The sequence below is a fragment of the Euprymna scolopes genome, chromosome 30, assembly GCF_053919585.1.
Source record: "Euprymna scolopes isolate OS-2025 chromosome 30, ASM5391958v1, whole genome shotgun sequence".
In the NCBI taxonomy this organism is placed as follows: Eukaryota; Metazoa; Mollusca; class Cephalopoda; order Sepiida; family Sepiolidae; genus Euprymna; species Euprymna scolopes.
This window is the reverse complement of record NC_136511.1, coordinates 59,940,148-59,965,010: the sequence shown is the minus strand read 5'-3', so window position 1 is coordinate 59,965,010 and position 24,863 is coordinate 59,940,148.

The window sequence follows — 24,863 nt, the reverse complement described above, 5'->3', positions numbered from 1 at the left end:
AAAATCAAAAATATTAATAAAAGTTCCATAATTGTTGCTGTCTCGAACGCTTTCGATTCATCCACGAATCATCATCAGGTGTTGAAGTAAAAGTGCGAAGGGGCGAAAATGAGAAATATCAGTGGAAACTAAAATATACAGTAAACAGCGATAAGTTAAAATATAGAGTCGATAAAAAGTCGATTAAAAATATAGGTCATTTAAAAATTAAAATCAGCAGGTTTGTGGACGCCGTTAACACAGTCCGTCCAATACTCACTACGCAAGTGATTTTAGAACGTTACAGCTTTTCTCGAATGCAATATCATTTATACTGGGTTGAAGGGTTCTAATATATGACGCTTCAAGAATTTTTAATTTTTTAATATTATTTTCATGTTGTATAATTTTTAGGTTGTCAACGAGGACCTTTCTAAGAATGGAGGTGGGACAGTTATGACTTTTATCAAATGCGCTCGTGACAGCAACAACTATGGAATATTTATTAATATTTTTGATTTTGATACAAAAAAGATTATACGGAAAATCGAAAGAAAAAAAAAGAATCATGAAGAAAAGGGTCTCTGTTGCATTTAATAATATTTGCTTGAATATATATATATATATATATATATATATATATATATATTATGTTCCTTTTAATAATATTATTTGATCTCATTCCCTTTTACTTGCATCCATTTGTGAATTATTCCACGGATTTCTGCCTTTTGGATTACTTTGGATCATCTTCCAATTACGCGATTCACTTGGATTTTTATATATATAACAGTCTCCACAAAGGAAAGAAAGAAATAAAGAGAAAGATTGGAGAAGACTTAGAGCTGAGACACTATAGACGACACAACCTCGACACCCACATATGCAGTGCCTGTGACCGGATGTGTCACACAGAAAGAGGACTATGCAAACACCGAAGGATAAAGCACTGAGGCCCCGACTAGTCATCGTCAATACTGATGGACTGCATGATGATGATGATGATGATATATATATATATATATATATATATATATATATTAGATATATTTTATACATATGTGCGTGTGTATACAGATATACATATATGTCGCTTCCCATCTGGGAAGATCATATGAGGAAGGAAAAATGATTCCCAAATAGCATTCAGGTAATGCACTCATAAAAGTACCACAGACAAAACAATAAATAAATGACAACTATATATATATATATATATATATATATATATATATATACATATATATATATATACATATATATATATATACATATATATATATACATATATATATATATATATATACATATATATATACATATATATATATACATATATATATATACATATATATATATACATATATATATATATACATATATATATATATATACATATATATATACATATATATATATACATATATATATATATACATATATATATATATATATATATATACATATATATATATATATATATATATATATATATATATATATATATATACACACACTAGGAGGCCGACCAGTCGTAAAATACGCATAAATATTATATTTTAATTAATACAGAAACTCAGCTAAGAGCAGGCGAGTGCTATTTTTTTTTAAGTACTCGAACTGAGATCGAAAATTAAACATAAAGACCGTGAGTTTAGTACGATAATCATTAGACCAGCGTGAGATGATCATTGATAGGTGTTTCAAACTAATTAATCTTAACCTTAGTAATCTGTAATGTGAACTATTCACACATGCGCAATCGTAAAACAATTAACAAACAAATTAAAATCCGATGACTTCCACGAAACAATGTTTCAATTATAATCCCTTAGCAGCCCTTTTTCCCGGATGATAACGGATGAAAATCATTTCTACATGTCTGAATATCCTATATGCCAAATTTGAAATCTGTAGACCAAAAATTCGCTGAGTATATAGGTTGAGAATGTCCTCACACATTTAAAAATTGTCACTTATATATATACTAGCATGGGTACCCAGCGTTGCCTGGGTTGACATGAAGTTCTGTTTGAAACACATCTGTATACTAATCATTTTCATCATGGGCAACGCGGATACCCCCACAACAAAAATAAAAGAACGGATGAAAACATGTAAATATAATCGCTCCAAAAAAGAAGTACGTTAACCCTCTCCACCAGATATTTCGGCAGAAGCGCTACAAAGAGAAGAAACTATTCTCCGGATATTGAGCACTGGAAAGACCCCCCAAAGAAAAGATAATTAAAAATAAATCATTACAACTTTTGTTTCAATAAAAATAGCAGTGAATGCCCGTGCAATCGCAAAAAAGAAAAGAAAAAAAATGATCTACCAAAACTTAACTCCATAAACAATTAAATGACATTTTTCGTCATTGTATATTTCTAATGCAATCCCCCCCCCCCCCAAAAAAATTGAATTTGTCATATTTTGGAGTTCGTTCTGTTTATAAAATTGTTAGGTGAAAGTACAAAATGGTTTCATAAAAAAATAATTAAATTTATCGTTATTTTATGTTTCAAATGTAATTCACCCCCCCCCACCACCACAAAAAAAACTAAAAGGTTTTGTATTTGTCATGTTTTGTCCACCCCCCTCGATCGCCAAACTTGAAAAAATGCTAGAGATGACATGTCTGGTTGACCGCTTTGCGGCCAAAATGTGTGTGCTCATTTTACGTTAATTTTATATAGAAAAGTTATCCCCCACGCTAAAATGTTAATTTCGCTTTTTTTCCAAATTTCTTCTTTCATATTATTTTTAAAGACTGCTTAAACGTATTAGGCCACAAAAACCAGGTCTTAAGTCTTTTGGTCAATGTCAAGTTTCGTTCCGACTGCCCCAAAAACTTTAAAATGACGAATTTAAATGGTTTTCGGTGGTGCTGAAAACGAATATTACGTTTAAATTTGGGGCAGATAAGTAGTTTTCATGATATGAAAAATTACTTTTTCAAAAAGGGGATCACTTTCCTATATAAATTTAACATCCACTTTCTGGTCACTTAGTAATTTCTTTATATCATAAAACAAATTTAACTGTGATATTCGTTTTCAGCACCCCCGAAAATTGGCGCTGTTTTTTTTTACTAAGAAATGCGTTCATTTCTTTTTATCGCATAATTTAGGACGCTAATTATGCTGTTAGTAAGTTTACAAAAGCATACTTTTGTTTTTCGTTCTTGTTTCATTTTACAACTTGTATAGTTCTAAACAGGTGCCTCTGCACTTTAACATTTCACAAAAATTCTGTTTACATTAGGAGAAACTACAGAAGCACCTGGTAAAAACTATACAAATTCTATAATTGAATACCCACCTCCAAAAAAAAAATTCATAAACAAAAGTATATTTTTATAAACCGCTCGTGTAAGCTTACTAACAGCATTATTAACGTCCTAAATTATGAAAAAATAAACTAATCTCTTAGTAAAAAAACAGCGCCAGTTAAATTTGTTTTATGATATGAAGAAATTTTTAGGTGGTTAGAAAGTGGGTGTCGATTTTACGTTAAATTTATATAGGAAAGTGATTCCCCACTTTTTGAAAAAGCAATTTTTCATATCATGAAATCTACTTATCTGCCCCAAATTAATGTGTGATATTCGTTTTCAGCACCATCGAAACCCATTAAAAGTCGTCATTTTCAAGTATTTTGCGCAGTTGGAAAGAAACTTTACATTGACCTTTTATTTAGGGGTATACGACGCTGGGTCACGTCTTAAAAATTGACCATTTTTAATTAAAGATATTAAATAAATTATAAAGAAAATCTGTTTCGCAGGCAATTAAACACACTTACTATGGTATAATTATCACAATAAATCCTGGGCAACACCGATTAAATTTTATAAACAAAAAACAAAAAGAGCAGAGGATGATGGATTTTGTTCACATGTGTCTCTGACTAACTCTGCCCTCGTGAGGATGCAAGTAAATAAGGACAATGAAAACAAATGTGTAATAATATGCTCCGTTTAAAACAATTTTCAATTAAACTATCACAGTTATTTCCCCTTTTGGTTTTCTGGTTTTTAGTTTGAAAATAAAACGATTTCAGATTGCAGATAAACCCAGTAAAATATAACTTGAAATTTAAATATACTAAATAATTAAAAATGTTTTAATTAGTACAGTTGAAACAAAGCTATTATATTGAATAAGTAATGTCATTGAGGTAATTATTTAAATAGATTTAATTTAATGTAATATGTTAATGACCGTAACTCAATAATGTAAATGTGGTTTGAAGAATGCTATATATTGAAATTACATATCCACTATAATGTCTCCGTTGATAGAAGTATCCTAACATGAGTTTTAATATTTCTTGACCAGGAGAGGTGTACACACATATGGCCTTTATATTTCTTTGGTCATTGGGAGTTGTACACACAGACACGAACGCTACTACTTTATATATATATATATATATATATATATATATATATATATGTGTGTGTGAAACACATTGCTATATATTATGGATAGAACTATAATTGACGGCACATGCAATGTGATACGCACATTCGTATGACGCATTTAGTCACGAAACATCTATTAAAATGAAAGCGACTTACTGACAGAGCCTCTAAATAAAATGTGAAGACCCATCTTGTAACCGTGAAAAAAAAACAACAAGGAAAATAAACGAAAAAAAAAAACGAACATGTTCAGAGAAAAAAAAATCGTCTCATGTTTTTTCTCTTTTTTTCCATTGTTTCGTTTATCCATTTTATCTTATTATTTATTATCACTCCTATTATACTTTTATTTATTTACTGTTTTTTTTGTAAAGAGAAAAATAAAGGTCAGTCACGTGGTGCTGGATAATTTGACATTCGATCTGAATCTTTTGAAAGTACCGGTTTTATAGACGTCAAACCGGATGGTGCGTTAAAAGCGTTTGACAAACGAAAAAAAAAAAAACACATTTTAAAACGCAACGTGATTGCATTCAGGGTTTCGGCCAATGATGCGACCATTTCCGGTCTAAGAAAATTTGGGGCCATAAAAAAAGATGTTTTTTTTATGTCTTACTTTCATACGCAGTCTCTTTAGAGTCTCGCCCATACAGAATCTTACATTTTCACATACACACAAACATGCATGGCTATGCAAAGTTGTATCTACATAAACGCACACACACAATTTATATATATATATATATATATATATATATATATAATACATATAGTTAAAATATATATTGCATTGCTTTTAAATGTATATGTTTTTCTCCCATTAAGGGTATTGGAATGTTACGGTTTCGTTGACATCCCCCCTTAAATGACAATGTTTTATAAAAAAGTAATTCATCTGTAGATCCTATTCCGCCTGTGGCTTAGAAAATACATTCCATAATTCATAAACCCGTTCAATAATTACGGATTTTACCAAGCTCCTGCGTATTATTGACGCTCATGCGTGTACACTGGTCCTTTACTTAATATAATTCATTATTTTATATTGAACAATTCTTTTCTTTATTATCTTTTATGTACTTAAATTATTGTTTTTTAAAATGTTTGAAAGGGTAAAGCATGTTTGGGTGCAGCGCATCCCTAACTGTTCAAATGTATAAAGAAATAATGTATTAATGTTACTCGCACTGTTGACGAGAATATATATTTCAAAATTCATGATGATTTGTATCTGAAAACAAAATGAAAGGCTTACCTGTGTTTCTCCATGTGAGAGAAGAGACACAAAATGGCCGACTCATTTATGCACTTGGAGTGCATGCTGGAAAACGCAGTGCATGATGGGAAAGGCAGTTTTTTCAAGTAGGACATAAAAGGAGGTGAACACGCCATTAAGTGTAGATTGGAGAAAGGAGAGACGTGAGCCTTTGCGTTGGGTGAGAACTTTCAACCAACCTACTCTTCCGTAAGGCAAAACATAAAAAAGGGATAGAAAATCTTACATATCCGCCTCCTAAATGTTAAACTTAAAATGTCTGGAATTTCGATAAATTGATAAATTGCAAAAGATTGATCAAACGCAGTTATATTCCTTAAAACGTAAATGTGATGAAGATGAAAGACAAAAAAAAAAAATTTAAATACTGTTTTGGTGTAGTTATGATAGTATGGTTTCATCTGGCACTATATAAGCCAGACATTTCTACCGTCGAGCAGAGAGCACACGCATAATCTAACCATTCACAGTGAACAACAGGACTCTTTGCCTTAATATTGTGAAACAGGACCATAACATTGGCGATATATGAATTCGAAAAAGGACTCACAAGGATCTCCTTTGGATAAAGGGAAAACTTCTGTTAAACAAACTCGTATGTTTCTACCTTATTTGAAAAAGTAAAGATTGGCTCCACAAAGTTTTTTCAGCGCCGAAAAACGGCCTCACCTCGGAGAATTTATTTTTCAAAAAGCTGTGAGCAGAAAATAATCTACAACGCTGTCTATTGCTAAAGAAATGATCTAATTTATTTCTAACTTTTAGTTTTTGCAAGTCATGCAAAGTTATCAAATTTGAAATAAGGTATTCCTATTGCCATAGAATATTTCTTCTTTATCCCAAAGCATTTATCTTTGGACTGTCCGTTGAAAATTTTAGTTCTAAACACATAAACGAAAGAACAGAAAAAAACGAAACTAGCTTTCTTGCGGGCTGACCGGCTTTGGCTTGTGCAAATATCTTTGCAAGAAGCCATTTTCGTTTTACAGTATATATTTGAAAAGAAAATTATTATTGTGACCTTAAACTTTCTCTGTCGATAGTCTGCATGTTTTTCATTTTCTAGGTAAACCAACGAGAAATTAAACACTAAGTATATCTTCTCAGAAGGATCGAAACCGCATTCGTTCCATTACGAACATTCAGGACAACACCACGAACACTCGACTTAATTTTTGCTAGAAAAAAAGGGGTTTAATACATTTTATTATTCCAAATTCTTCTGAACTCAAAATTCTTCGTATTTTATTCTTCTCGAGAGTGTTAAAATAAATTCTCAATTGTGTTTTGTTCTCTGTAGAAAAGTTAACATTTTTTTTCTGTTAAAACCACGTGGCCGGTACTTTTTTCTTCGTGAATATTAATTTGGCATATCTTCTCCGTAAAGTGGAGAGTTTTCGGTTTAGCATTTTTGAGACCTAAGATTTGTGTTATGAGTCAATTTATTTCTCAAAATGGAAGCGCTTTCAAGGCAACTATTTGAAATGATACATTTACAGCAGATCCAGACTTTGGAATTACAGAAACAAAGAGAAGAAGAAAGCAGAGAAAGAGAAAGAAAATCATAAGTAAGAGAAAGATAAGAAAAAAGAAAGAGAAAGAGAAGGAAAAAAGAAAGAGAAGAGGAACGAGAAAAAGAAGCGAAAAGAAGAGAAAGAGAAGAGGAAAGAGAAGAGGAAAGAGAAGAGGAAAAAAGAAAATTCAGCGAAAAAATGCCGCAAACGCAGACGCAGGCAAAAAAAAAAACGGTTAAAATGACTAACTAAAGTAATAGCGATGAAAGACAGCAACCAGAATGTTTTTCAAAAAAAAAAACAAAAAAAAAAAAAAAACCCACGAATTGGTCAGCATTAGAAGCATTTCACTATTTTCCAGAAGAGGAGTTGACTTTTGACATCTATTTTCGCAGATTTGGTGACATATTCAGAATTAATTGTATATCATGGAGCGAGCAGATAAAGGTTCGTATTTTATTACGAAAGTTGGGAGTTGCGAAATATAAGTTCGTGGACTACATCATCCCTAAACAGATGAGCGAATTGTCCTTTGACGAGACAGTGAAATCTTTGGTTGAATTATACTATCCAAAAATCAGCTTATTCCATAAAAGATGGAGATGCATCAACTTGACACGCAAAGAAAACCAAGATCACACCACATTTGCTCAAGTGGTAAATAGACACTGTGACGACTTCGTCTTTTTTTATTGACAGCCAACAACTTTAAGGTCCTGATTTTGATTCAAGGCTTAGTGTCGACCAAGGACGCTAATCTCAGACGCCGGACATTTCACACATTGAAAAAGGAATAAACATAACCATTCAACAATTGGCTGAGAAAAGAATCATCTTGGAGAAGCAAAACTCCAAAATTATAGAGAAGGCAGGTGTAGCACACATTAGAAAGGCAAAAAGTAACAAAAAAATCCCCGAACAGTCAAGCGAAAGCCAAACATAATCCTCCAGAGAAATTCCAAAACAATCCGAAGTTTCTCGATAATCCATGGCAAGGATGAGGAGAACTCCACGAGCAAAAGGATTGTCAATAACGGTCCCGAAAATGTGATCTATGCAGACGCAACGGACAAAAAGCCTCACATTGAAGAGCAAAGGGTCCCCGCAGGAACTACGTAAAAACAACGAGGACTCAAACGGAGGACAAAAATGTACGGGAGTACGCGACGGTAAAAATTGAGGACAAGAATTTTAGACTTGACGGTGGCTCAGATTTATGCATCATAAACCATCATAAATGGTAGAAAATCCGAAAACCGAAGATGATAAGAATCAAGAAAGTAGTTTGTTCAATAACTGAAGAAATAATAAGATTCGAAGGTGAGGTTACGACTAACGTAATGATAAAGGGAAAAACACTGGATCTCAATATGTGTGTATTAGAAACACTAATAATGTTTTGGGACGGACTAGATTAAAAAAATTGAATTCTGGGACTCTCCCATTAACGATTTTTGTCAAAAATTGGACTACCTTACAACCGAAGCTGAAAAACTAAAAAAAACAAAAAAAAAAACAAAAACAAAAAAAAAAGGTGAAGAAGTCGTTCCCCAATGTTTTCACGGTCAAACTAGGCCGCTGTACAAAGCTGGAAGCGAAGTTCAAGCTATAAGACAATGCCATCACAGTCTTCAAAAAGAAACAGCGTACTGTGATCCTCTATAAAAAAGATTGACATAGAACTGGAAATACTAGTCAAAGCATTGATTTTGACCCCAGTCGACTACAGCGAGTGGGCTACTCCCACCGTGCATGTTAAGAAAAAAATCGAAAGATATCAGAGTCTGCACAGACTTCATGACCGGCTAGAATGCAGCACTTAAAGATCATCATTACCCGCTACCTAGCCCAGAGAAAGTTTTTTAGAAACTAAATGGAGTGAAAATATTCTCAAAAATAAATTTGAACGAAGCGTACCTATAGATTCTCGTTGAGGAAGAAAGCTAAAATTGTTTAATGTTTTTGACTCCTGATGGGGGGGGGGATATGAGACCAATGATTTCGACGATCGTTTTTATAAACACAAGTCATGGTTAGCAACCAATGAAAAGCTTCTAAAGTTACTATAAAAATTGTAGAATTTTGGATTCAATTAGTTCACCGCCATCTTTGTTACTGGTAATTACACTCAGAATCTGATCTGAACTGCACTGCTTCTACACCGCCATTTTTGTTACTGGTAATACACTCAGGATCGTACTACACTGCTTCTTCACCGCCATCTCTATTCAACATAATGTCTCAACACTTAACAAAAATATCGTGTGCATTACTAGTCAGAAGAGACTATTTACGTTCAATAGGTAAACTTTCGGGATTTAAGTCGCACCAGCTATCTTTCAACAGATAATCGATGTTGAGCGGCTTTGATTTTCCCATCAGGTATCTGAACGATATTCTAATGAAAAGCGAATCTATAGAGCAACATAGAAAACGCGTTTTGCAGGTGTTCTAAAAGACAAATGAGTACAGCTTCACACTTAAAGACATCAAATGTGAATTTTTCCTCGACCAAATAAAATACCTAGGGCAGATAATAGATAGGAATGGTAGATGGCCCGATCCAGAAAGGTTCATAGCAATAATAAAAAAAAATACGCCGGAAGCCACACAATAGACCAACACTGCAAAGTATTTTAGGCTTAGCTAATTACTATCAAGTCTTCATCCCTAATATGCAAACATTGCGTGCACCTTTAAATGAACTTCTTAGGAAAGACAAAGTTTGGAACTGGACCACGGAATAAAAGATAAGATTCGAAAACCTAAAAGGGTGCTCACATGGGAACTATTCCTGACCCATTACAACGCTGATTTTTTTTCGCAATTATTCCCATTATTGTCGCAAGTGACGCGAGCGCATATGGAATCGGCGCGTGTATCTTGCATAAAATAGCGGACGGTTCTACGAAACCGATAACACACGCGTCGAGAACCCTACTATCTTCGGAAAGGAATATTCCCAGATAGAGAAAGAATATATATATATATATATATATATATATATATATATATATTTCCGTAGTCAGGGGGTAGGACTGCCGACTGTCATCACGACGGTTCTAGGTTCGATCCTCGGCTTGGGAGAGGTGTTAGTCTAGCGGCACTGATGAGTTGTGAAACAACGAAACAGGTCTGTATGTCGATGACTAAAATATATTTTATAAAGCTCCCCTCTTCGGTAGAGCACTCTCGTAAATTATCTTACTCGCTACTTAATTTAGCTGAAATAATGCGAAGCTCGCAATTTGTTTACAAACAAAACGTTTGAGCCCTCTACGAATGGCGGACGGATGTTTATTTAAATAGGCATTCGGACAGTTTAATTTCGGCCACCGATTCCGTAGTCAGGGGGTAGGACTGCCGACTGTCATCACGACGGTTCTAGGTTCGATCCTCGGCTTGGGAGAGGTGTTAGTCTAGCGGCACTGATGAGTTGTGAAACAACGAAACAGGTCTGTATGTCGATGACTAAAATATATTTTATATATATATATATATATATATATATATATACTAGCAAAAGTACGCGTCGTTGACTGGGTTCAAAAACAGCCTACAGAAAATTGACTCTGATTTATGAAAGTATGATAGGTTACGAAAAGGAAGGGTTGTAAAGAGATAGCTTCGAATTTGGGGGTATCAAACCAAAGCAAAATATGATGAAAGTAGAAATAAAATAGATAAACCCCATAATTTATTATACCATACCTGTTTACACTGAAATACTTATCACAATATTTTGTGGATCTATATTAAAAAAAAAAACCTTGTTAAACTTTGTGACATATTTCCATCCTATGCGGCCAGGCGCGAACGAACACCCCATAATTTTATTATACCATATTTCTTCAAACTGAAACATAATTATCAAAGTATACATACGCAGATAGATATGAAAAGTCTTTATTAAAGTTTGTGCCTATTTCCATTCTATGGAGGCTAGGCGCGAAGGCAGAACCCCCAATTTGATTATACCATCCCTATTTTAGTAAAAACATACTTATCAAAGGATTCTTATGTACATCTATATCAAAGACCCTTGTAAACGTTTTTTAAAAATTTTTTATTTCCATATTTTGTGGACCAGGCGCGAACGCAGTCCCCACAATTTTTCTGAACCACTATTCTGCCAGATCAAACATGCCCATTTCTGATCTTCGATACATCTTCTATCATTATATGTAGGAGCCTATTCGTGAACAGACACACACACAGACGTTCAACTTTATATTATATATATATATATATATATATATATATATATATATATATATATATATATATAAGGGAACGGTATACATATATATATATATATATATATATATATATATATATATATATATATATATATATATATATAACAGCATAGTTACATTCCAAGATCCAAATATGTATGTTTCATGCAAAACAGCTCTTCCAGCATATTAAAATTTCCGTACATTTTTTTTTTTACAGATCTGTTACTTTATGTAGAAATGATCGGTTTTTATATTGTGTGAATACCGTCTCTTTTTGTGCGTATACGATTCAGATAAATGACGATTTCTTTGCTTAGGTAGAAAAAATGCATGACAGTAAAATGCTGCAAGAAAAAAAATTGATAGAAGACTCAACATCGTGTGTTTGTTTCCGGCAACCATCTTTGTTCATATTGTAAAGTTTGTAAATATTTTAATCTTGGGATATTACTATACATTCATTCTTTTATATGTGCTCTTTTGTTATATTTAAATACATTGAGCTTTTAAACACAACAGATTAGTATACGTAAAGAGTGAATTATAATTGAAAAAACATATTTAACTAAAACAACATTATTATTATTTTATACCGGATATATATTAGTGATTTCAAAATTAATAAAACATAGATGGCATCATTTTGAATCGATACCTTTATCGCATATTTTCGCATACATACAAGCACATTTATGTTAACTTACGTTTAATAAGTTCAAATTGATTTTGAATTTTGAGCCCTTACAAGATATCTTTACCGGCTACAAACAAAATCAAATGTGTTCCACAGGTCCAAATCCACTGACGGTTTGATAGTAAATATATATATATATATATATATATATATATATATATATATATATAGTTATAGAATATCAATGGCGATTAAGCTACACTGAATATTTCGCGTTTCATCCACTTTAGGATTCTTCAGGCTTAAGAATCCTAGAATGGATGAAACGCGGAATATTCAGTTTAGCTTAATCGCCATATATATTTTATAACTTACTATCTAGCTCTACCTACGTATTGAGCACTGTTGAAGTAAATACTTAAATTTACGCATAAATTTATACTTTCGTATTTAATTTTATGTGAGTAAATGAAGTAGTTATATATATATATATTTTTTTTTTTTTACACAGTGATCACCACTTATCAAGGCCCGGAAGCCACTCAGGGATAAGGGTTATTGCAAGTACATTACGTTAGTGTGGAAATTTGATGAAATGTTTAATTAAGGGGGCGGTTCATTAGGAATTTGTTAACATTGGACTTGAAGACATTCAAGTTGTAGTCCGGGGGGAAGCAGGCAGACGGAACAGAGTTCCACAGGTGTGCAGTTCTAAGAAAGAAGCTTTGTTCATGGAATCCGCGTTTTGATTTAGGCACAGATATAGAGTGGGGGAAATTTTTCACAGTGCATTCAGCTAGACGGGTGTTTTTCGTGAAAGATTGGCGAGGGGGGACCAGAGATTGGAGTTCAGACGACCACCTGCCATGGAAATAACGATAAAACAAGGATAGGCTCGCAACGTCTCTTCTGTGGGAGAGAGGTTGCAGGGTAGAGAAAAGGACATCCCCCACTAAGCCACAAAGACTATTTTGTACTCTGTCAAGGCAGGATAGGCTGTTTTTAGCAGCTCCTGCCCAGATATGGCAACAGTATTCCATCCTTGGACGTACTTGGCTTTTATAAAGATAAAGAATTGCATCAGTAGTGAGATATCTTCTGGAGCGGTAGAAGGATCCCACCATCTTTCCTGCGACCTTGGCAACAGACTTGATGTACGTGTTCAATTTCAGATCAGGAGTAAAGGTCAAACCCAGAAGCTTGTCAAAACACGGGGCCTCACCCAGACGAGAGCCATCCATCACAATTGATGCCAGCTGGGGATCAGAGCGTTGATGATGTAAGGATAGGAGTTTGGTTTTAGATTCATTAAAGGTAACCAGCCACATCTTCCCCTACTGAACCACGCGCTCGACATCAGAGGAGAGAGAATCAGAGAGAACTTTGTCATTTACAGCCTTTGATGTGTTGCCGTAGATAGCCGTGTCATCAGCATAGATGTCAACGAATGATTTAAGTATGTGTTTAGGGAGGTCATTGATGGAGATCAGGGAGAGAGGTGGGCCCAGGATTGACCTCTGAGGGACTCCAGCATTTATATTGCAGGCCTCCGATTTTTGTCCATCTACCACTACTCTTATGAGCCTATCGGAGAGAAAGGATTTAATGATTGAGAAAACATTTCCAGTTATACCGTAGCTGGAAATCTTGTGAAGTAGACCCTTATGCCATACCTTGTCGAAGGCCTTTGATATGTCAAGAGCAATTGCCCTAGAAAGGAAGCCTTTGTCATGATATTCACTAATCCTGTGGGATATAACCGTCAGCACATCTGCGGTAGATCTTGCAGAGCGGAAACCATATTGTGTGTCACTAAGAAGGTTATCTCTGCTGAGGTGGTTGACTATTTCTCTATTTAATATGGATTCCAGCAACTTACTCATAACACACAGGAGACTTATTGGTCTGTACTGAGAGGGAGATGACATATCACCTGAATTCTTAAATACAGGGCAAATTGATGAGATCTTCCAGGGAGTGGGAAAGCATTTCTTCTTAAGGCAGCGCTTAAATAGTTTCGTAAGTATAGGAGCAAGTTCTGGTTGAAGTATATATATATATATATATATATATATATATATATATATATATATATATATATATATATAAAGCTGAATGTGTGTGTGTGGTCACGAATAGGCTCCTATATGGTTGACTATTTAAAAAAAAAACTGATTACATATAATGATAGAAGATGTATCGAGACACAGGAATGGGTACGTTTGATCCTGCAGAATGATGGGTCATAAAAATTGTGGGGTCTGCGTTCGCGCCTGGTCCACAAAGTATGGAAATAAAAATAAAAAATTAAAAAAAAAACGTTTACAGGTGTTTTTAATATGGATTACATAATAATACTTTGATAAGTATGTTTTTAATTATATAGGGATGGTGAAATAAAATTGTGGTGTCTGCGTTCGTACCTGGCCTCCATAGCATGGAAATAGGCACAAACTTTAATAAAGGCTTTTCATATGTATCTGCGTAAGTATACTTTGAATATTGTGATAAGTGTTTCAGTATGAACAGGTATGGTATAATAACTTATAGGGTTTATCTATTTTATTTTTTACTTTCATCATATTTTGCTTTGGTTTTGATACCCCCAAATTCGAAGCTATCTCTTTACAACCCTTCCTTTTCATAATCTATCATACTTTAATAAATCAGAGTCAATTTTCTGTAGCCTGTTTTTGAACCCAGTCAACGACGGGTACTTTTGCTAATATATATATGTATAAGATCTATTGTTGATATATTTGTTATTAGCGATCTGTGGTATTTAATGGCTACATTTGTTACATATATGTCTGGCTGGTGGTCATCTAGCTATAAAAATGGACAGTTGTTTCATCTATGAATGAATAAAAGACACTCTGTTTATAATAAAGACTGTTTATTTTACTATATATTGAATATGCACACTTCAACAAAATGACGGCGGTGGGGGTTAGTGGCAGAGGTGGGTCGAAAACTGTGTCAATTTGCGTCTCGCTTCTGTCCGTCTCTCTCTCTCTCTCTCTCTCTCTCTCTCTCTCTCTCTCTCTCTCTGACTGTTCTTTGTTCCATTCGCCTCTTTTATTGGTATCACTGCAACCTGTTAACCTATTTTCTTGCCAGCTTGTTTATTGCACTTTTACTGGTTTTTGGTCTGACACATGACCGATTGACGTCATGGATACAGGTTGCTCCAAATCCCGGGATTTCCATTTTTTATTTTCATTTGCCTGGATGTAGCTTAGGTCACCTTTCCTGGGACCGATTGTTCTTTTGATCGCCTGGAATTTCCATTGTTCTCCCTGCTTGCCTGGACACAGTTCGCCCGCAGCCCTCCTTAACAGGTCCTGGATATGACCTTAAACTATATCCGATGGTGAGGCCCCAGCTTGCGGGCTCTGGGGAGTGTGGAGCCTTCCTTTAATTGCCATTGCCCCCAGGTTCCCTCTGACCCGGAGTGGTAGTACCTGTTAGGGTCCCAATTATGGGTTAAATAGAAACTGACTTGCAAAAAACAAATATATTCTATTAAAAAATTTTCTTCCGAATCACCGGATACGGCATTAAATAACCTGAAAAGGGTTGATATGCTGTAAAACAAAAACAACCAACCAACCAACCCTCCTTAACACACTGTAAGGTTGCTTGCGCGTACAATATTTGTGGCATGAGTTTCGCAATCTCCAACCACGCCTCTCCTAAGTCAGCGTTTTTAAATACCAGTGGCAAATGAAGGTTCATGATGACTGGAAATTACCAAGATAAAGGAAGAGAATATACAGCGCCTAGAATTCCCAAATGCTCACCCATCTGGTACGAGCCAAGCTCAACCTTGCTTCACTTTTATATATGTAAAGTTCATATTTGATATAGTAGAATTAATAACTTACTGATTATGATATTTTACCCAATATAAAGAGAGATTTCGGAGGTCTAGTTCTTAACCTGGATGTCTCAAGCTCAAGATCATTTTCAAAAAGGATAATAGCAAGCTTTACGTGTTATCCGCGATGGCGTGCTACAACTTATTAGAAACATGTGTCAGTGGATAATTATACTTTAAAAAACACTACCTATGCTGCTCCCCATTTGCGGATACCAAATTGGTAAAAGGGAAAATTATTCACGCTTCGCATTTAGGTAAAAAAAAATGCACTTTCGTATAAATAATTGCAGTCATTCAAAATCTTTCGCAAACAAAAACAAATAAACAACATTTTTTTTTACAAGATAGTAATAACTTATCAAGGCCCGGAAGCCACTCGTGGATAAGGGTTATCGCGTGTACAGTAATCAATGTGATAGTACTGTAGTAATCGTTAGTATTGGAGATTTGATAAAGTGTCTTACTTAAGGGGACGGTTCATCATGAATTTGTTTATGTTGGACTTGAATACATCTACAAAAAACGCAATACATCCAAGAGTGGTGCAAGATAGCTCAGTGGTAGATGTTTAGGCTTCTTATCATGGAGTCCCTATTTCGAATATCGCTAGATTAAGCTACTCTGATGAGTCGTAGATGAGGCAACACGTAGATGATGCAACACATGTCAGTGGATAATCATATTTTAAAAAATAATATATATGCCGCTCCCCATTTGGGGGTCAAAAGGAAAATTATTCACAACTCGCATGAATAATTGCATTCATTCAAAAGGTATCGCTAACAAAATCAAATAAACAACATCTACAAAAAACGCGATACTTTCAGCAGTGCAATATAGCCCAGTGGTAGAGGTTAAGACATCCTATCATGGCGTCCCGATTTCGGATCTCACTAGGTTCAGCCACTGTGATGAGTTGAAACGACGAAACACGCGCTAGTATGTATATATATATATATATATATATATATATATATATATATATATATATATATATATATATATATATATATATATATATAAGAAATGTAAAAATACCAGCGGTGGTTGACGTTATGTTTTGAGAAAAATAGAAAAACCGAATGAGATTATTAAAATAATCAACGTTTCGTCCTTATTTCAGAGGACATCTTCAGGATATTTGAAGTAAAAATGCAAGAAAAGAAAAAGTCATAGATCGTAAGAAAAAGAGAACAGTTTTTGAATCCTACCCATGTCGGGAAGGACAAACATATGTGTGCGTATGGGAAGGTTGGGTTGTTCGATGTCTATATATACACTTTTAAAAATGCGTTAAAATAAATATGTACATTTTTTTTTCTCCTGTAAACTTATTCATTTTGTTGAAATATTTAAGGAAAAACGGTTAGCCAGGATCTGTTTTGATATTTTGTTCTTTGATTATTATTTTCCCTATGCTAGGGGTTAAATGGTAGAAGCCTTTTTTTTGCGTAATAGTATTAGTATTTAATATTAGTGCTGATTCTAAAAGTCTTCTTTTAGCTCCATCTATCACGTATTTAATAATTTTCGCTTGATCTAAATTAAATGAGTGATCGTGTTCTGCACAATGGCAAAAGAGTGCATTTAGGGCGTTACCATTCCTTATATCTCTTCTGTGTTCGTTAAGTTTTAATTTCAATTTTCGCTGTGTTTCACCTATGTACGCTTGTTGACAGTTGTTACATGGGATGGAATATATACCGGCATCGGATGTGAGGGTTTTGGGAGAGTGCTTGGTAGTTTTTAATGTCTGTTTTATTGCTGTGGATGTTGTTTGTATCAAGTGAAAACCAAGTCTATTAAGAGTGTCGTAGATTTTTGTATTTTTGGTGTAGGTGGGAATGAAAAGATGTCTTTTTAATAGTGAGGTATTTGTTTTATTTTTCTGTCTGTTTATGTTATAGTGTATTTCGTAGCTTTTTTCTTTGCGTAAGAAATGAAATAGGATGGATACTGTAGTCTTCTTAAAACATTCGTAATATATTGAAATTCATCATTAAGATATTGGGGACTGCATATTCTAAAGGCACGCAAGAAAAAAACCAATAGTCATGCCAGTCTTTATTTTATCATTGTGGTGCGAGTAGTAATGAATATAATCGTTTTTGTGTGTGGTCTTTCTATGTACTTTGAAACTCAGATCGGTTTCTAATCTGATGAGGAGTATGTCTAGAAAAGCTAGGGAGTGGTCTTGTTCGGATTCATGTGTAAAATTTATAGATGGTTCCACTGAATTTAATTTATTTCTAATTTGTTCTATTTGTGTGTTTTTAGGGAGAAAAATAAGAATGTCATCTATATATCTAAAATATGTGGAGTTTTTAGGAAGTCTGTGTTTAAAAGAGTTAGTTTCTAAGAATTCTAAGAATAAGCAGGCTAGTACACCACTAAGGGGGTTACCCATAGGGAGTCCAAATTTCTGTCTGTAGTAAGAATTATTATACTGAAAGTAGGTTCTATCAGTGAATATATTAGATATATAGATGACATTCTAATTTTTCTTGCGTGCCTTTAGAATATGCAGTCCCCAATATCTTAATGATGAATTTCAATATATTACGAATGTTTTAAGAAGACTACAGTATCCATCCTATTTCATTTCTTACGCAAAGAAAAAAGCTACGAAAATACACTATAGCATAAACAGACAGAAAAATAAAACAAATACCTCACTATTAAAAAGACATCTTTTCATTCCCACCTACACCAAAAATACAAAAATCTACGACACTCTTAATAGACTTGGTTTTCACTTGATACAAACAACTTCCTCAAGAATAAAACAGACATTAAAAACTACCAAGCACTCTCCCAAAACCCTCACATCCGATGCCGGTATATATTCCATCCCATGTAACAACTGTCAACAAGCGTACATAGGTGAAACACAGCGAAAATTGAAATTAAAACTTAACGAACACAGAAGAGATATAAGGAATGGTAACGCCCTAAATGCACTCTTTTGCCATTGTGCAGAACACGATCACTCATTTAATTTAGATCAAGCGAAAATTATTAAATACGTGATAGATAGAGCTAAAAGAAGACTATTAGAATCAGCACTAACATTAAATAATAATACTATTACGCAAAGAAAAGGCTTCTTCCATTTAACCCCTAGCATAGGGAAAATAATAATCAAAGAACAAAATATCAAAACAGATCCTGGCTAACCGTTTTTCCTTAAATATTTCAACAAAATGAATAAGTTTACAGGAGAAAAAAAAATGTACATATTTATTTTAACGCATTTTTAAAAGTGTATATATAGACATCGAACAACCCAACCTTCCCATACGCACACATATGTTTGTCCTTCCCGACATGGGTAGGATTCAAAAACTGTTCTCTTTTTCTTACGATCTATGACTTTTTCTTTTCTTGCATTTTTACTTCAAATATCCTGAAGATGTCCTCTGAAATAAGGACGAAACGTTGATTATTTTAATAATTCCATTCGGTTTTTCTATTTTTCTCAAATCATATATATATATATATATATATATATATATATATATATATATGAAACGACAAAACACGTGCTAGTATGTATATATATAAATATATATATATATATATATATAAATGTATATATATATATATATGAAACGACGAAACACGTACTAGTATATATATATATATGTGTGTGTATATTACGAAGGGTTTTATTCCTAGTTTATACATACATGTATATGTATATATATATGCATATATATGTATATATATATATATATATATATACTAGAAATAAGTCTGCCATGTTTAATTATGATCTAATACATAAGAAAATAGTATATTTAAGGAAATGCTGTGTTCTATATTTCTTTAATGTTCCTCAATCTTTTTCGTTATTTCTCGTTGCATACACCAACGTGTCTCTTATTGCATTTATTGTATAAAGCAGTATAAAACAGGTGTATTTACTGTGGAAATTTTGTAACGATGTTCTGTTGTATTTAATGGTTTTATGTACTTAAATATATCGAACGCTCCTTATAAGTTATAAACTATACCAGTGATGCCTCCTACATACCTTTCAGTTTATTAGTTTTAGAACCTATACTTTTTAATTGCTTCTAATATGAGTAGCAGTAATAGCCCGCTTTAATAGTATCCCAGTAGGTCACTATTGTAACTTTACAGTTATAAAGAAACAAATGAAAAGAAATAAATTGAAATCCAGGTCTTTTGAACAAAAGATTTTATTACCGTTATTTTCCCATTCTGATACCACTTTAAATGTCTCTCGCTTCTCCGACCGCATGCCGGCCACTGCCGGCCCATTCTTTTCCTCGACTTTACACGTCAATTTCATCTGACGTCGAACTTTGCTTTTTCGACTACGTGGTGGATGTTTTCTCTTTTTTCTTTTTCTTGTTGCGCACACTTTTCAAATAGAATCGCTCGACGGAGGCAACCTTTCTAGGGCAATTGCTCTTGACATATCGAAGGCTTTTGATAGGGTATGGCACAAAAGTTTACTTCACAAGATCCCCAGCTATGGTATAGCTGAAAATGTCTTCTCAATTATTAAATCATTTCTCTCTGATAGGTTCATAAGAGTATGGTGGATGGGCAGAAATCAGAATCTCACAGTATTAATGCTGGAGTACCTCAGGGGTCCATCTGGACCCAACTCTCTTCCTGATTTACATTAATGGTCTTCCAAATCACATCCTTACATCATTCGTAGACATTTATGCTGACGACACTACCATCTATGATAGCACTGTTAAGACCGTGAACGACCAAGTTCTCTCCGATTTTTCTCCTCTGATCTTGAGCACGTTGTACAATGGGGGAAGGAGTGGTTGGTTGCTTTTAATGCATCTAAAACCAAGTTTCTATCATTACATCATCAAAGTTCTGATCTCCTATCTGGCATCAATTGAAATGAATAGCTCTCGTCTTGGGGATGTCTCATGTTTTGACAAGCTTCTGATCTGAAATGGAACACGTACATTAAATTTGTTGCCAAGGCCGCTGGAAAAATGGTGGAATGCTTCTATCAATCCAGTAGATATCTCACTGCTTATGCAATTCTCTATCTACATTAGAGCCAGGTACGTCCAAGGATAGATTACTGTTGCCACATCTGAGCATGAGCTGCTAGAAAGGACGTGTCCTGCCTTGATAGAGTTCAAAATAGACTTCGTAGTCTTGTAGGAGATGTCCTTTTCTCTTCTCTGGCACCTCTATCTCACAGAAAAGATGTTGCGAGTTTTTCTCTGCTTTATCGTTATTTTCATGGCAGGTGCTCGACTGAGCTTCAATTTATGGTCCCCGCTCGCCAAACTTTCACAAGAAACACTCGTTTAGCTGAAAACACTATCAATAATTCCCACTCATTCTTTATCCGTGGCTAAACCTAAACGTTGTCTTCAAGTCCAACGTAAACAAGTTCTTGATGAGCCGTTCCACTTAAGTTAACAAATTTACCGAATTTCCATTACTAACGATTACTATATTGTTGCATTGACTACTGTACACACTTAACCCATTATCCTCGAGTGGTCTCTGGGCCTTTATATGTGGTGATGCCTATGTAAAAAACAAACTTCCTAATTTGCATATGCGTGTTTTTCGGCTACTGCGGTTGCTAATCTCTTCGCATTCTTCGCTGCTACTGATATTTTCCCACGCGTTTATAAGCACTTTGTTATATTCTCATGCAGATGTATTCAGTTCCGAGGTCAACACTTTCAGGAAATATTTCTTACCAGAGAAAACCTAGCGGTGTAGTCTGTTTCTCACTTTTTTTTTCTCTTTCTTTTTTCTCTTGTTTTCTTTATTTTTTTCTTTTTCTCAGTTTCTCCTTTCTCTCGCTCGTTTTCTCTCTTTCTCGTTCGTCTCTCGTGTTCTCTGTGTCGATTTTTATTCTTTCTTCCTTTTATTGTCTTTTTAGTAATTTTTTTTTCTATTCTTTTTTTCTTCTGTCTTTTTTAATTTTTATTTTTTATCGGATCCACCTATGCTGTTTTCTTTTAATTGCTCTATTCATTTTTTTTTTCTCTTCTCTTTCTTCCTGTCTTTTCACTCTCTCTTTGCATTACTTTTAGATTTTCTGCCCCGATTCGGGGCCCTTGGCGCAGTTGATGGGGACGTTGAATCTCTACGGTTCCAGGTGAGAATTGTCTGAAGATAGCGGTTTCAATCCTACCCAAAGCCGGCCAGAGGCTTAGTTGGCCAAAACGTGGTGAGACGACAACAACTATGGAAGGCAGTAATTGCAGTGAATGCAGTCAGGAGATTCAGAGTTCCTATCCGTCGCGGTTACCACCTGACGTAGGCCAGAGGAATAGTTGGCCGAAACGTCGTGAAAGAACTAATAAAAAGATGAGGATAATGGTCCGCAATAAAATAAATTAATATACATTATAGTTTATAAAATAAAATTAATAAAAACAATACTCATTTCAATAATGAATTCCAGTTAAATAATATATCTATCTTTTATCTTTCGTCTTTCATCTTTATTTTTCTCTCCTTCTCTTAACTTTTCCTCTTTCTCTCCGTCTTTATCTTTACTTTTTACCCTTTTTTTTTCTAAATTTGTTCCCATTTATTCTTTACTTGTTTTCTTTTTTCCTCAGTTACACTTCTTTTCTTCTTTTCTTGCATTACTCGTCGTTTCTTTCTTTCCTTTTTTTACTTTTTGCTTGTTTTTTTAGCTTTGCCCTTTCTTTCACTCTTTTTTCCTTTCTTCCTAACGGCGACGGATTTATTTAGTGAGGACCATCCCCCGCCCCTCAATTACCCACCTTTTCTTGCAATGCCAGCAACACCCTACCGTTGGCGCCAGTCAACTTGAAAAACGTAATGAGATCAGAAAGATTAAAAAAATATATATATATAAAGAAACCTAAAATAAAACTTTAAAACGCTAACAAAACCTATTCTACTTTATAATGAGGATTTTTATTTTACATTCAGGTAAACAAAACGTTGCTTATTAACTAACACTAATCATTTTTTCCGCACTGGAAAATACCTATAATAAACGGTGTTTATTAACAAAATATTTTTTTTTGTTAAAAAATAATACCATCAGGTCGCCTTATAAGGTATGCTTAGGTATGATATTTTAATTAGTGCAGATTACGTATATATTATTATATAAATTCTCTATCGATTATTATATTGAACCTAATATAGAGTGGTGAGATCATATATATACATATATATATATATATATATATATATATATATATATATATATATATATATATAACCCCCCACATATATATGTGTGTGTGTGTGTATGTATGTATGTATGTATATATATATATATATTCACCTTTCATCCCTTTTTAAAGGAAGGCACTACCCCATCGTAGAAGACAAGATTCAAGCAAGCAAGGGCGCAAGGTCCATAGAGTGTTATAGTTATATAGATAACGATTATATTTAACTACACCGGCACATAACTATAATAAAAGACAAGTTTTACACAATGTTATTTTAAAATAATATACCGATTGTATTAAACTACATCAGTACATTAATATAATATTATTTTTGCACCAACCTAATAATAAACACTGTTGTTTATCACAATATTCTTTATAATTTATATGCCTTAATATAATAAAAAAGTGTTATTTAATACTATCGTTTTTTTAAATTTTATTTCGAATATATTTAACTATATTGATATATAAATATCTTATGTAGAAGGTCGAACATAAGAAAGTATTTAATAAGTTTTTTTATGTGTCTGTTGATCTATCTATTTATCTATGTGTATTATCGATATATCTCTCGATCTAGTTATCTATCTATTTCTTTATCTATCCATCTCGATCTATCTATCTATATATCTAACTAGAGAGATAAACAAGAGATGAATATGAAGAATGTTGATAAAGATTGTCAAAATATCATTAAATAATATCACGGACAAGTTTACCGGAAATATCTGGTCAGCTGTCGGAACTACGTGTATGTTACAACGTGATAAGGTTAGCTGGAGATAACATTGGAGTTGAAATTTTGGCGTTGAGAAAAGCGGAGGGTTTAACATGTCGTCCCCCCTTCACTGGGGAGGGAGCTGACGTGTGTGAAAATAGAGACCTAGAAGTAACGACGCAAGCAAAGATATTCACTTTCCATTCTTCTGCGATCGACACCTGGAAAATGAATAAAAACTATATAAAACCAACCAGCGTTCTTGAAAGTGAATGAATATTCGTTCGAACAGGTTCCAGCCTCCCCTCTAAAAACAAAATGAATTCCAGGTGGATAAGATCAACGACGAATGAAAATAAGGTATGTTCAAATACACACACACACACACACACACATACACATACACTAAACAGTAAATTTTATGTCCAGCGATGAAAGTCTATCATTCTCAAATTTTCTTGTTGCGTAGTCTCCCATGAATGACATCAACACACACACACACACACACACACACACACACACACACACACACACACACACACACACACACACACACACACACACACACACACACACACACACGCGCGCGCATATGAACATTTAGACAATCATAGCATTTGAACATAAATTGACCACAATAACATAACTTAGGGTTCAGATAGTAAAGAATCAACAACAGACATTTAGTGACACGCTGCGTCACATTCGTGTTACATGGTGATGGTGCCTGGAAAACTCGTCCCTATTGAATAAATATCGATTGAAAACACATTTGATTACCGTTCTTGAAGGAGATATTGTTTTTAAAAGAGACTATGCACCCCATAATATCTTTTTTAATTATTTTTAACTCTTGCTTAAATAAAATAAACTTGATCACGGAGTCACGATACGAAAAACGAAACCAAATATTTATTTAAAAACATACTCTAGTTTTAAAATTTTTTGTGTCGTTACGAAACAAAAATAAAGAAATAAAACACGTATTATCAAAGA